Source organism: Lampetra fluviatilis, chromosome 44, assembly GCF_964198595.1.
Source record: "Lampetra fluviatilis chromosome 44, kcLamFluv1.1, whole genome shotgun sequence".
NCBI classification, from domain to species: Eukaryota; Metazoa; Chordata; class Hyperoartia; order Petromyzontiformes; family Petromyzontidae; genus Lampetra; species Lampetra fluviatilis.
The window spans coordinates 6,123,060-6,139,081 of NC_136318.1; positions in this window are offsets into that span (position 1 = coordinate 6,123,060).

Sequence of the window (16,022 nt, forward strand, 5' to 3'; positions counted from 1 at the left end):
CACATATATTTATTTTGACACATCGCGTGGATTTATTTAATTTGTATGAACACACGTTGAAACTGACTAACATTCACATCAATGCACGACGCATGAACTCTCTTTTGGAAATTAGTTGAAATAGTTTTAGGTAGGATACATCCGCCACTTCGCAACCAAATATGGAGAAGATAATATTACAGACGATTTACTGTTACCAACTATTTTTTAAATCCTTTATATTAAGTTCACTTGCTTGCTTGCTTGCGCGCTTACGACCGTGCAAATCTTTCGGTCGTTTTTCAACCCACTTCCCGTGATCCAATCGAGCTGACATTTTGCACACAGACTCGTTGTGCGTGACAATTTATTTTCGTGAAAAAAAATTCCAAAATTTTACACTTTTTAGGAAAAAAAAAATATATTTAATTACCAATTGCTTAATGGTGGCAGGCAATCATCTGACCCATAGGTGGCAGCCATCTCAAGCCAGAGGACGAGAGGACTCTAGCCGCCACGCATATAAAGGATTTATAGTGAAAAACTTTGTTTTTACGGGTTAATTTTTTATGTTACCAGGTAAGGCCGACTGAAGCTACACAGCTCTTTCTCAGAAGCGACCTCACCACAAATGACAGCTCACGTGGAACTTTAGAGCAGACAAAAACTCTAAACGCACGTTTCTAGATGTCGATGGGAAAACCGGTGGACCAAGAGAAAGATCCACGCGACCACGAGGAGGACATGCAAACTCAAAATATGTCGACTTCAGGGTCGGGATCGAACCCACGACACTCTCGCATGCCAGGCGAGGTCATTAACATTTCGCCACCAAGGGGATGGCCGTGGTCACGCAGGCTCAACCAGGACTAAGGGGGCAGAACACGGCATATATACGTCGATAAAATGTACTGCTCGTTTCGACGGGAGGACTTCGAGAGAGAGCGAGAGAGCGCGCGCGTTTCGTTGTTGCAGTTCCTCCTTCATTGAAGAAGTCCTTCAACGCTGAATTGGTATCGCTCGAAGACCCTCGACAAATCGATTTCCGGCCACCTAGTTCCGCCGCTCAAATCTGGGTTCTGATGAAGGACTCCACTTTCGTTTCTTCTCTCCAGGAAGACGGTGTCAGTGGCTGTTTCAGGTGACAGTCTCCGAGCGAGGCGATTCGTTTAGGCGTGGCGGCGGCGTCGGACATCTGGGTCGCGCTGATTCTGGATAATCCCTTTCGTTCGTGAGGATGTCCTGGGCGAACTGATTGATACCTGGCGCTTGGCACTGGAAGGGATGATGATGAGGTTTGGTGGCGGTGGGACGGGTGTTACGTTGGCGAGGGAAGGATGGGAGGTCGCTGTTAAAGTGTTTGGGGGGGGGGGGGGTGTGGGGGGGGTGGAGGCTTTTCGGGGGCAATGGGAATTGGATGTAATTATGATAAGTGACTCCATCATCCAACGCAACTTGACACCCGCGGAATTAGGGCCACGTTGCTTCAGCCTCTCGTGCCACTCACCACGTGGGCTGTAATTCGCTTCGAGGCTCAACGCGTGTGGGAGCTCAGTTAGATCGTCCCACCGCGACGAGACCCCGAGAGGCAGTGGCCAGGTGTGTATGTACTGTGCGCATGTGTGTGTGTGTGCATGTACGTGTGCATGTGTGAGTGTCTGTACGTGTGCATGTGTGAGTGTGTGTGTATGTATGGCACAGTAGGGGGCACAGGTGGGTGCATCAGCCAGTCATCTCAGTCATCTCAGTCAGTCGACCCGTGGCACCTGCTGGGTCTGTCCCGTGACCTCCTGCCAGCGGGCGTTCGACACTTCACGTGGCCTCAAGGTGCACATAGCCTGGCACAAGCGGCGTGGTGACGTCACCGCCACTTGGTGGCGAATGGCGGTTGTTGTACGTGCGGTAGTGTAGCGGTTAGCGCTACGCTGCGCTATGATCCCCCGCTCACGGCCAACACCCAGTGACGATTATTTGAACCGGTCCTGGGCCCTCCCTAGGTCGACTCAGCCTCAAATAAGTACCTGGTGCGGTGTGTAAATATCGCCAATTGGGAGATAAAGGCGGTCGGGCGTGGTGCTGGCCACCCACCCCCTCGTGTACCGTTCCAGCCTTCATAGGTGCTCGCTAAGAGCACTTGCCCCTACAGTCTGTTAAGGCTATACGGGGGATCTCTTTGTCGTTGCTGTAACAGTGAATGGATCGCGGCTGGTAAATCAAGCAATCGGTGTTGATGTTGTTGCTTTACAATAGACGAGCAGGCGATGTAGCTCCTTCATACACCTGCCCTTCCACGCGACGACGACGAATGGCACAGAACGTGTTTGTTGGAATTGTGATCCATAATACAGGGTTAGTTTCGGGTTAGATCGCGTAAGTATACATGTGTCTCGATTTAAAGCTTTCGTGACTGCAGGGATTCATCTTCTTGGTTCTTTCGGTAAAGTCACGTAGAATGGAAATAATAAAAATAAAACATAATAAAATAATTCTCACGACGTTTCGGCCACAACGCAAGCAGCCGTCCTCAGGTGAAGAACAGGTCTGTCGAGAAGACAGAATCTGTGTTAAATTTGTTATTGTGAGATGATATATGTAATATATTTTTTATTTAGATAGTTTAACATTTTTCGATTTAAAGCTTTCGTGACTGCAGGGATTCATCTTTTTGGTTCTTTCGGTAAAGTCACGTAGAAGGGAAATAATAAAGTAATAAAAATAAAACATAATAAAATCATTCTCTTAATTCTTATTATGTTTTATTTTTATTATGTTATTATTTCCCTTCTACGTGACTTTACCGAAAGAACCAAGAAGAAGTTGAACATATTGTTTGTTGATGCTGCTGCTGCTGTGTTGGCAATGGTGCACAGACAACTGGTATGAGTGGCCAAGTTGAGACCACAACGCCACGCATGTAACATGTATTATCGGCACGTCCTGAAGAAGTCCATTGTGCTTTCTTCTTGTCTTATAGGTCGTCAGCATCATCAACGTTAATTTCTTGAGCAAATGCCACCGACTCACAGCAGCAGAGGCAGCAGTGATACATAGAAACAACAACTTTGGACCGGATTTTTCCATAATTAGGACTCATCGGCACAGTACGTACAGTCACCGCACATCTGGTTCGTACGGTTGACTACGTATGGTGCGAAAGAAGTTCAACATACGGACAATTCTCACTGCTGTAAAGTCTGCCTCTGGGAAGCGCATATACGCTACTGGCATTGTATGTGTGTCACTTACAGCATTGAGGCATCAGCGCAGAGATTTTTGGTTCAAATGCGGGGGGGGGGGAGGTTTAGTCACCCATAATTAAATCCGATTCTCGAGGAGTCTACAGGAACGGATTTTCTACTCATATTTTCATAATCAACATTTTTTTTCTTCATATTTTGCTTGCCTTCCTCCAACTCCTTCTGGCTTCTAACACGAAATCGGCAGCGATTACAATACGAGCCAATTATAATTGAGTGCGTTTGATGTTCACGGCATTCGTACGGCGCAAGGCTAAGGGGCCGTCCATAAATGACGTCACGCGATTTTGGACTCGCCGTGCCACCAATACCATTGGCCACTCGGTGCCGGTGACGTCACCACGGCGATGGTGCCAGGCTAGGTGCTCGCTGCTTGGCAGGAGGTCACGGGACAGACCCAGCAGGTGCCCTACAGGCGTGACCGACTTGGGGGCGTCCATAAATGACGTCACGCGATTTTGGACGATTTTTGACCCCCTCCCCCCTCTTGTCACACGGCGTCACAAAAAGTCAGACCCCCCCCCTCAAATATGACGTCACAAAGCTCTGCCCTCCCCCCCAAAACCATATTTCCATTTTGAAAATAAAACATGCTTCAAATCGCTTTAAACTATTGTCATTGTAGTGCGTATTTAATGTGGCGATGCACTCTGATGTTGTATGAGTATTGTTATAACAATTCCATACTTATTTAAAGTTGCGCATTTTGATGTGACGTCACATTTCTCAACCCTCCCCCCCCCTCGTCATACATCGTCACAAATGTCTGACGCCCCCCCCCCCTCCTAGCTGCGTGACGTCATTTATGGACGGCCCCAAATAGTAGCGCAGTGCGCTAACCGCTACGCTCCAGCTCCCCAAACACACACAAGCTCGATGAATACATCATCCCACTGTTGGGCATATGCCAGACCGCTGACGAGGCTGTTAGGACTTATAACCGTGATACTTAACAAAAAACGCAAATAACTTCACTGTACACGCGTGCACATAGCCATAGAGAGTCAGCGTGCTAACAGACTGTTGGGGCAAGCGCTGTTCGCGAGCATCGATGAAGGAACGAAGGCGCTGCCACCTTTCGCAGACGGGTCTAGTCTGCGGGAGGTTCACCGTATTGGGGGAAATCGCTGCCACGCGGCTTCACCCGACGAGGCCTCTAATTTTCGAGGGCAACTTGTGAGATTTGGGCCGTATGACGTCATTGGAAAAAGGGATCCGCAGTATTCACCAGGGCGGCCGCGAATCGTGAACCGCGAAAATCGTTGCGATCGGCAACATCGCCACCGCATCCCGAAAGGAGGAGGATGGTGATGGTGAGCGTCATGACAATGCTCCACACGCACGGTGTGTGATTTCCTCTCCTACATTCGACCATCACTAACATCTCATTCGTCTGTCTGTGCTAAATTAGATTAAGTATTTAGTGAGCGTAGGATTGGTATAGAAGGTGTGTAGACAATGACAAAGAGCCCCCAGATAGCCTGAGCAGACTGTAGGGGCAAGTGATGTTAGCGAGCACCTATAAAGGCCGGCACGGCACACGAGGGGGTGGGTGGCCAACACCACGCCCGGCCGCCTTTGTCTCCCTAGTGGCGATGTTTACACATCGCACCAGGTACTCATTTGAGGCTGAGTCGACCTAGGGGAGGCCCAGAACCGGTTCAGATAATCGTCACTGATGTTGGCCGCGAGCGGGAATCGAACCCGGGCCACCAGGTTCGTAGCGCAGCGCGCTAACCGCTACAATAAATACACACATATATACACACACATCTAAATATATATATTTTGGGGGGGGGGTGAATGTTTATTTCTGAGTTATATTTTAATATCGACGGTTGGGGATGGTAACAAGGGTGAACACACTTGGCCAGAGATCCTCCGGCTGGGCAATTTCAACAATGGGCAATTGGTTTTAAAATCCCCTAACCCTCTCGTCCCACACACCCGCCCACCCACCCACCACCCACCAACCCACCCGCCCACCCACCAGCCCACCCACCACCCACCAACCCACCCACCCACCCGCCCACCCACCAACCCACCTACCCATACGCATGATATACGTTGAGCACGACCGGCGATCGGGATGGTCGCGTGGTAGCCAGGTGGCGGCGGTGGTGGCGGTGGTGGTGGCGGTGGTGGTGGTGGTTGTGGTGGCGGCGGTGGTGGCGGTGGTGGCGGTGGTGGTGGCAGCGGTGGTGGTGGCGGCGGTGGTGGTGGTGGTGGTGGCGGCGGTGGTGGTAGCGGCGGCGGTGGTGGTGGTGGCGGTGGTGGTGGTGGCGGTGGTGGCGGCGGTGGTGGCGGCGGTGGCGGCGGTGGTGGTGGTGGTGGTGGTGGCGGTGGCGGTGGTGGTGATGGTGGTGGCGGCGGATGGTGGTGGCGGTGGTGGTGGTGGTGGTGGTGGCGGCGGATGGTGGTGGCGGTGGTGGTGGCGGTGGCGGTGGCGGTGGTGGTGGTGGCGGCGGATGGTGGTGGCGGTGGCGGTGGCGGTGGTGGTGGTGGCGGCGGATGGTGGTGGCGGTGGCGGTGGTGGTGGCGGTGGTGGTGGCGGTGGTGGTGGCGGTGGTGGCGGCGGATGGTGGTGGCGGTGGTGGTGGCGGTGGTGGTGGCGGCGGTGGTGGTGGCGGTGGTGGCGGTGGTGGTGGTGGCGGCGGATGGTGGTGGCGGTGGTGGCGGCGGTGGTGGCGGCGGTGGTGGCGGCGGTGGTGGTGGTGGTGGCGGTGGTGGTGGCGGTGGTGGCTACGTTGCTGCTGCTGCACGTGACTGCTGTGACCCAGCGCTGTGGAGGCAGCAGCAGCATCAGCAGCGAGGATTGTATTGTATGTCTGTTGGACTTCTTTAGCACCGTACGTAACCAACCGTGCTAATCGGATGACAACAAGCTAAACACAAGCTAGAAAGCAGTTCTAATGGAATGAGTTTTAAATCTGGATTTGAAAGTGCATAGCTACAGTGGATACGTAATGTCGGAAGGAAGAGCGTTCCAGACGGCCACTGAAGCACATCTGAAAGCGCGCGATGCGGTAACCACCGTCTTTGTTCGATGGCCAGCCAAAATCCGCTGCTGCGAAGATGACCGGAGTTCGCCTGATGGTTTATGCTTCTTGACGAGATCAGCGAGGCATCGTGGTTCATTTGTGGCAAGCACTTTGCGTGTAAATTTCGATTTAAAGCTTTCGTGACTGCAGGGATTCATCTTCTTGGTTCTTTCGGTAAAGTCACGTAGAAGGGAAGTAATAAAATAATAAAAATAAAACATAATAATTAATAAAACATAATAATTATTATGTTTTATTTTTATTATTTTATTACTTCCCTTCTACGTGACTTTACCGAAAGAACCAAGAAGACTTTGCGTGTAATCAGCGTGACCTTACAATGTATTCGTTCGGCTACCGGAAGCCAATGCAGCTGGGCGAGCACCGGACGGACGTGGTTCAGATCTTCCAGCACCCGTCACGACACGTGCCAATGCATTGCCTACACGCTGTAGCTTTGCTCGTGTATTTTTTTCTTCCAGACGTCCCGTAGAGTCGTGGGTTGCAATGAACGAGCCTTGTCGAATACTCTGCAACACGCCAAAAGCTATGCTACACTCGGGTTGGTGGACCACCGCACACACAGATGTTGTTGTGAAACTTCCTTCTTGCCGTGGGTGGGCGTCGAAGGGGTTCAGTGCTACCCAGGCTGGTCAGGAGAAGGCGGTACAGCGAGTGTGGACTAATCGCCATCTGTTTCCATCTGTACGGAGACACAGTGTTGTTGTTGCTATTGCCTCCTCGCGCAAGGCGTGGATTTTCTCCGGGTGCTCGGATTTACTCCGCGCGTTAACACTCGTTATAATAAACACAATTCATCATTTATCGGCTCGAAACATACTCAAATATAAACGAAATATAGCAGCGGCAGGATCGTCTTGAAAAAGAGTCCAAGGACGTAGTGTGGCTTTCCTCGATGAATAAAAGAGTGTGGTAATGGGGTTAATGAGTGGGTGCTCCCATCTCTACCAGAGAACGTCTGGCCATTGTGAAAGCGAGAATGCCGAAATTGCCCTCCTCTGCGGGGAGCTGTCGAGGGCTCTCTCGAGCCGATGCCCCTTCCGGCAGTAGGGGCGCGAGCGGAGCAATTGCAGGGCTGCGCCTCTATCGGACGTGATCAGCTGATGCGCAGAAGCGAGATGTATTGCGGGATTGTGATGTCGACGGCACGGGGGAGGAGGCCTTCATCCAGCAGTGGAGAGAACCACCGCTGTTGGTCGCATACATCACGGGTGCAAATGAGAGGTGTTTACAGTACAAAAAAATATTAGTTTGGAGCATGGATTGACTTCATGCAACAGCAACATTTAAGTTGTTCTCAATGTACTGCAAGAAGGGCCTTTGTCTGAAACGTCGCGTGTTATATATATTTGTTATTTCAAGACCACCCCCAGTGTTATTGACGAATCTGTTGAGGTTTTTCGTTGTTGTTGTTGTTATTGTTACGTTTATGGCTAGGAGCGCCAATTAGTTTTAGCCTAGGGGCTCCCCTGTTGTCAGCTGTCCCTGTGCGGCATTAGGTGAACGCAGCACCCACCTGCCAGTGGACGTTCGTCTGCTAGAGTAAGAAGGGGGTGGGGAGGGGGGCCAGACGTTGCCACACTTTGGCAGATGTAGAGATGCGAGACAGGTCAGTCACGGGGGTCGTGGAGGATGAGACGATGGACAAGGGAGTTGACACCACGGGTGTCTGTAATCGAACTCCCGTCTCCAACATCCCGACTGTGAAAAATCCATTCCACATTGCCCTGACGGGAACGAGTCCGTAACCAACGGGCGGGCAGTCGCTGCCAAGTGACTTGAGAATCTCCAGCCACGGCTGCTGATTTGCAAAGTCAAAATCCGACTCCGTTAATCCACCCACCACCACCCAGAGTGAACCAGATTTACTGCTTTTTTACCTCTGGGATTAGGGCCTTGTGTGTGGGGGGGGGGGAGTTTGGGTGGAAGTGGGAGCATGTGATCTTGGTGGAGGGTGGGCGGGGGGTGGTGGATACGTGATGGTTGTGGCGGTGATGGTGGTGGAGGGTGATGATTTTGGATTAACACCACCAAGGATCGAGACTCAGGACCTCCAGCAAGCGGATTAACCTCACTGCATCCGTGTCAAGGACTCCAACTCCCATTTCTCAAGGTGAGTGGCCACAGAGACAATGATACCCCATGTAGCCCCGGACACGGCTGTTTGGGACAGGCGCTGTATCTTGTGTGCATTATAGGGTACCGTGTGTGGACGTATTGGTGCAGCGTAACAGACCGGTCCTCATTAAACAATCTGACGATGTCGCTGTTTGCCCTTGAGTGAGCCGCAGACACTCCATCAGAAGTTGCACTTTCGATTCAGCAGCTGCTTTCCCACTCGAAATTAATAGAGGGACCGTCCGATCCAAGTCTCTAAGGTTGGACACGAGGAGTCAAACCCGGCCTTTGGAACACGGAGCCAAGCCAATCGTCCGTCAGGCTGGGTGCTGCTATACGGCAGTGGTTCTTAACCCCTTTACTGCAGCCTTGGTTATCAATCGTATATTTTTGTTAAAATGCAATGTTAATTAATACATAGGTTTGATGATATAAAGTAGTTGTATTTGCGTGCCCCGTGCTTAATTTGCGTTCAGATTATTCACCTTCTAAACCAACCTGGCCATACTCTTAGTTCTTTCGGTAAAGTCACGTAGGTAAAAAATGAAATTAAAATTAATAAAAAATAAAATAATAAAATCACGACGTTTTGGAGGCAACACGCAAGTCTCCATCGTGATTTTATTATTTTATTTTTATTAATTTTTATTTCATTTTTTCCCTACGTGACTTTACCGAAAGAACTAAGAGTATGAATCCTTGCAGTCACGAAAGCTTCCAATCTAGAATCAACCTGGCCATGTCTCGCACCCCCAGAAAGGGCATCTCGCACCCCCAGGGGGTTGTGTGTACCCCCCCCGGTTAAGAAGAAGAATAGCCACTGCTCTACAGCAGCAGACTTTGAAGCCTTCGTGTTGAACCACTCGTGACATTTGTCTTCCGATCGCGCAAGATTTTCTGACGGGGGTTGCGAAACGTGGGGGGAAAAAAATGTAGCGATATTGGTTTTTTTTTACCGGCAATACGTTCATTTGGTTAACCATTGGGGAGCGGTGACGCAGTGGTTATCACAGCTCACCTTATAACCCTGCCGCATGAGTTCGATTCTCACTTAACATCAGAGGTGTAAGGCACTACCTCTTGAAGTACAAAGTACGAAAATCAATAACAATCCAATATTACTGTGTCTGAAATCCCTGTAATGTTCACGAGGACAACATAAGTAGATGATGACAAAATAAGGCGAGATGGACGTGGCTGGTTGTGTAAAAAGAAAAAAACTGCGGACTGTTCCCCGGCTGAATAAGAGCACTCTATAGAACCCATCGTGGCAATTCCTAATTTCACAGGTAAAATATGTGTCCACCTGACACATACAATTAATACAGGGACTCTTCTACTTACGAGTTAGGTTCCAGAGGTCTGTTCGTAAGTCGATTTGTTCGCAAGTCTAACTTTACTCCTGTCGATTCCAAACATGTTGTACGGCATGTACACTAAACACGAGGAGTGGCTTTAAAAGTTGTATAATCTCCTGTAGATGTAAATTCCACTGGTTCTTCATTTTATGCAGATGTAGATGCCACTTATTCTTCATGTTCTGCAGATGTAGATGCCACTTTTTCTTCATGTTCTGCAGATGTAGATGCCACTGGTTCTTCACGTTCTGCAGATGTAGATGCCACTGATTCTTCACGTTCTGTAGATGTTGATGCCACTGGTTCTTCACGTTCTGCAGATGTAGATGCCACTGGTTCTTCACGTTCTGCAGATGTAGATGCCACTGGTTCGTGATGTTCTGCAGATGTAGATGCCACTGGTTCTTCATGTTCTGTAGATGTAGATGCCACTGCTTCTTCATGTTCTGCAGATGTAGATGCCACTGGTTCTTCATGTTCTGCAGATGTAGATGCCTCTGGTTCTTCATGTTCTGCAGATGGAGATGCCACCGGTTCTTCATGTTCTGCAGCTGCAGATGCCACTGGTTCTTCATGTTCTGTAGATGTAGATGCCACTGCTTCTTCATGTTCTGCAGATGTAGATGCCACTGGTTCTTCACGTTCTGCAGATATAGATGCCACCACCATCTATTGCGCGGCGGTTGAACTTACGAATCTCTGTCCGAACAGGCAACTGGACATACGGACAGGTTTGTTCGTATCTCTGAAAGTACATAAGTCGATTGTTCGTAAGTACAGGAGTCCGTGTAAAGTTGTCACGTGAACAAACGTGCCAGTGTATTCCTGCCGGAGAGCAAATCACGACGTTTCACAATTGGGCGAGGACGTTTTAGCCGTTGGTTCCAACCGCCATCATCAGGCAAGTTTGCCAGAATTCTGAAAATGTCCTCCGGTCCCAGTGAGGAGCTCGCGTCTGGGCTCCAATAATTCCAAATGGTTCACACGGTGGAGCCGAAACAGACTGAGGGTTGGTTTCGGCAGATGCAACTCTGTCATGAAATCATTGTGTGGGGGGGGGGGGGGGCTTCTCCACAACCGACCAATGTGCTTGCCAGGAGAAAAAAAACCACATGGACCATCTCCTGAGATGCTGCGCAGCACCACGATGCTACTCCTCAAGATTTTGGCAATGTCAACGTCAGAAGCGGTCGCCTGCGCAGAATTTTGGTGAAAGATCCGTGCAGAGGTTGGACAGGAGGCACGACAAAGAAGAATGCCTTAAATAGGTGGTGGCGGTGATGTCATCGACGTATATAAATTATAGATGATCTCAGGCAAGATTCCACACATGCATCGTGAGCAGAAGAAATATATTTTTTAATAGATTAATCGACATTCCAGAGAACAAGCATATGACGTAATCGCAAGACATATGTGAGGATATTGCATACAAATTGAGGACACGTGTGTATGTATGTTGAACTTCTTTCTCATCGTACGTAGCCAACCGTGCTAATCGGAGGCATGCGTGTGTACACACATATATATATATAACTATGCAGAGAGTGAAATGACACAAGTGTAATTATTACCGTGTTTGTTATTGTCATGGAACGAAACATTCACGAAATCAACTGCCGCCATCTTGGTGGCCAGAGTCACACCGAACAACAAAATGGCGGACGCGACGTCACTGCCCGACTAGCGAAACGGCATCTTACGTTGAGTTTTACTGTGAACCGCTGGTTATCGTAAGTTTCCATTGCGTCGTATTTACATCCCTAAAAAAAGAACGTAGCACGAACACAAGCGGGTAGATGTGCGATGTTTCCCCATGCACGCGTGTACGTTGAACTTCTTTCGCACTGTACGTAGCCAATCGCGCTAATCGGAGGTGCAAGGGAAAGACAACAAACTAAACACAACAACAACCAGCAGTTCTAAAGAAATTAGTTCTCAATGTAGCATAATGGTATAGTAGTGTATAATAGTATAGTGTGCAGTCGTGTTGTGTGTAGTAGTGTATAGGGTAGTGTATAGTCGTGTAGTGTATAGTAGTGTATGTGTGTTGAACTTCTTTTGCACCGTACGTAGCCAACAGCGCTAATCGAAGGTGTAGAGGAAGGACAAACTGATACAACGACCAGCAGTTAAGAAATTAGTTCTCAATTTAGTATCGTGGCATAATGTATAGTAGTGTAGTGTACAATGGTGTAGTAGTGTAGTGTGTAGTAGTGTATAGGGTAGTGTATAGTATTCTTGGTTCTTTCGGTAAAGTCACGTAGAAGGGAAATAATAAAAAAATATTGATATTATTTTAATTTTAATAATATAATAAAATAAATATTATTTTATTATTTCCCTTCTACGTGACTTCACCAAAAGAACCAAGAATATGAATCCCTGCAGTCACGAAAGCTTTAAATCAAAATTTAGTGTATAGTAGTGTATGTGTGTTGAACTTCTTTCGCACCGTACGTAGCCAACTGCGCTAATCGTAGGGGGAAGAACAGAAGGAGTATTGGTTGTCCTCCTTGGGCAGGGGAAAATAAAAATGACGCTTTCACCGTGAGACGTGAGAGTTGTTTACCGAGAGACACGCACCGCGGATCGAGACAGGAGATACGAGAAGGAAGAAGAAGATGGAAGATGATGAGAGGTATTTTTAATTCATTTGGGACGCCACACGGAGAGATAGTAACACCGGGACATACGTTCAAAGAGACACGGAGACAAACATGAAATCAAACGTTTCCCCGCTAGCAAGCGCTCATTATTTTCAACCAAAGTTCACCGGGGAATGAGGCAGCTGGTCTCATTGCACGTACAGACGCACGCACGCAGCTAGCCAACTCCATCCACCACGAGAGGACTCTAAAAGTGGCTTTCAGGTGCACTCCAATGACGACCACAGCGCCGTGTCGCGTCTGCACAACTCTTTTAAAGTGTATCCCGCGGTTGTGTTTGGAGCGACACGAGGTGCTGTCAACACGCGTCACCGGCTCTCAAACCCTGAGCCAGGGGCTTGAAGCGTATTCCGTGACTTATCGATCTCGAGGAATCTTCGGTCCTCAAATTTCAGTCGCTATATCCCAGGACGCCGTTCCCGGTCCATCTCGCCGCGCTTGCCGCACCCCGACTTCTGCGCGAACTTGTTCGCAGGATTGTGCGATGAATATTGTACGATAATAAATTGCTTTTATTTTTTTTTCCGGCTGCTTGCGTTGTGGCCGAAACGTCGTGACAATTGTATTTTATTATGTTTTATTTTTATAATTGTATTATTATTTCCCTTCTACGTGAGAATTGTATTTTATTATGTTTAATTTTTATTTTTATTATTGTATTATTTCCCTTCTACGTGACTTTACCGAAAGAACCAAGAAGAGGAAAATAAATTGTTTTTTTTTGTTACTCTACCCGTGGTGAGTAGAGCCAAGGGAGCGACGCGCGGGGAACGAGAAAGGAACGGGAGAGGGAATGGAGGCCAGGAACGGAAGTCCCCCAAGACGGACAAAGAGGAGAGGGCGCGGCTCTCAGGATGAGCAACAAGAAGAGAGGAGGAGCCAGGTAGGAGAAGAGGAGGAGGAATGACTGGGTCAAGGTGTTAGGGTGGGGGAGGGGGGGTGAGAGGGTGGTGATGATGAGAGGATGGTGAGGATGATGATGATGAGAGGGTGGTGATGATGATGATGAGAGGGATGAGAGGGTGGTGAGGATGATGACGATGATGATGATGAGAGGGTGGTGAGGATGATGACGATGATGAGTAGAGGGGTGAGAGGGTGGTGATGATGATGATGATGAGAGGGATGAGAGGGTGGTGAGGATGATGATGATGATGAGAGGGTGGTGAGGATGACGATGATGATGAGAGGGTGGTGAGGATGATGATGATGATGAGAGGGTGGTGAGGATGATGATGATGATGAGAGGGTGGTGAGGATGATGATGATGAGAGGGTGGTGAGGATGATGATGATGATGAGAGGGAGAAGAGCGCAGGAAGGAGCGAGCGACAGTGAGCTGCATCACGGCGTCTGTTTTCACAGTGGGCGGTGGTGAGAGGGGGGGGGCAACACCGAAGTCACGTGACTTACGGGAGGCTCGATCTTATTTTGATACCTTCATACTCGAGTGGTGGTGCCCTACTTCGACAAGTCCTACTCCACAAGTCGATCGAGTGAGACGTTTTAGCCAATGGGTGCCTTTGAAACGAGAAGGAGATTTGGCGAACACGGAAACGGCGCGTGGCCCCGCGTCGCTCTCTGTCCCTCCGGCTGGAATTTGAGAAGAATAAGAAGAATAATAAAGAAAGAAATAAAAGAACGTTTCAAGCAGCGGCGCGCGATGTGACTCGGAGGACTCTGGCGGAGACGCGGAGACGCGGAGAGAGGTAACGATTACGACGAAGTACTGCCGAGACAAATTCCTCGATAGTGGTGGTGGCGGTGATGAACATTTGAGGTTATATTTCATTACGATATTGACACAGACAACACACACACTGGGGAGTGAGGGCGGTGTGTGTGAGGGGGGGGGGTATAACTCTAGGACATGAATCGGACTTGGTTGATGGTAATGAGCATCAATTTTTCTTAAGCCCAGTGTTTTTCACTAATTTTCAGAGAGGGAGTGGGGGTACTTTCGCCGACAAGATATTATCAGTGTGAGGGCCGCCACACATTTTGGGGTTTAACAGTAGCACGATGACGATGATGATGAGGAGTGTTGTCACGTGTTGTGTTGTGTATTGTCGGGGGCCGCACTAAAGGGCCACCAGGGGCCGCGCGACCCTTGCAACGAAGAACACTGGGATAGAGTGTTTCCCCCTCGCACGCACCGCCTTAGGTCACGGGGCACACCCCTATCCGCAGGACACCTCTACCCGGCAGCTCTGAATGCCACCAGCTAGCGGTCATCCGGCGGGGTAGCTGAAGGGGCGTGAGGGTTCTAGGAATCCCTGGGTACCAACAACAACAACAACAGCAAACAGGGATTGCCTTCCGTGTGACGCGACAAGCCGATGATTTACCGGGAGGTGGACGCGACTTTGGCTTTTAGTTAGTTCGCGTTGTTTTAACGGAGATTCACGACGCCGTTTGCTACAGCAAGAGACGCCGAATGGGCAGAGGAGGAGCAGGGTCATGGGGGCGGCTGACGAGAGATGGGAGACGCAATTCGCGACGGCGTGGCGGGGACCCCCGAGAGAAAGAGGGAGGAGGAGAAGGAGCGGACAGCGGAAGAAGAGGAGGCGGCGGTCACGGGACCAGCGGCGGGATGACATCGCAGTGGTCGCAGGGGACGACAGGACCCAGCAGCAATGCAGCCACGTGCCATGGCAGTGCGGCTTGGGGGGCTGAAGATGCTGCTGCTGGTGGTCATCATCATTCTGCCACTGCTGGCTGCTGAAATGGGATTCCCCCGACTCAGTATTCAAACTCAACCCTACCTCCCTCCCTCCATCCCTACCTCCCTCCCTCCCTTACCCCTTTCCCATCTCATATCCAGGAGGACAATCGCACAATGACAGCTCCGCTCATCGCCTTCACAAGAAGTCGCCGGCTGACGAATCTAACCGAGAACAACGCGGCCCAGGCCCCAATCCCCTCCCCCCAACTACCCACCCACCCCTCCCCTCGTCTGAAAAATAAGAATGAGTGTCGCCCTTTTCCTTCTGGCAATACAGCAGGAGGCGTCACGGCGTTCGGCAGACGCCCCCCGTGTCCCCTGCGCAGTGGCCGTTTAACCGCGTGCGGCACCGTCCGACAGGGGGGAGGGAGGGACGGAGCAGGCGTGGGTCCCTGCGTGCCCCCAGCGTCACGGTTAGCAAATCTGCCCAATTTGAAACATTTGTATTCGCAAAAACGACTTGGCGGTGGGTTACAGCGACGGCGACATCGCCCCGTCGTCGTCGCCCCTCGAACCTCCCCTGGCAGACTAACGCCCGCCTCGAGAGCCCGTGCCCTGTTCACCTTGTTGCCGCACAGGGGCAGCTGGCAACGGGCGATGGGGGTTGCTCCCAGAGCCAAAACGCCACGGTCGTTGCCGTCACACGGACGCGGTCCTAAAACGAAACGTTTGTGTTCGTCGCCGAAGTTGTTAATGCCTCCCCCCTCCTCCGCCTCCAGTAAGACCCCCATTCACTTAGACACACACACACACCCACATCCACCCCCCCAACTCTATCCCTCTAGTCTACCCTCCGACCCACCCTCCACCTGGATCTCCCCACCCCCCCCCCCCGTCCTCCTCCTCCAGGTGGTC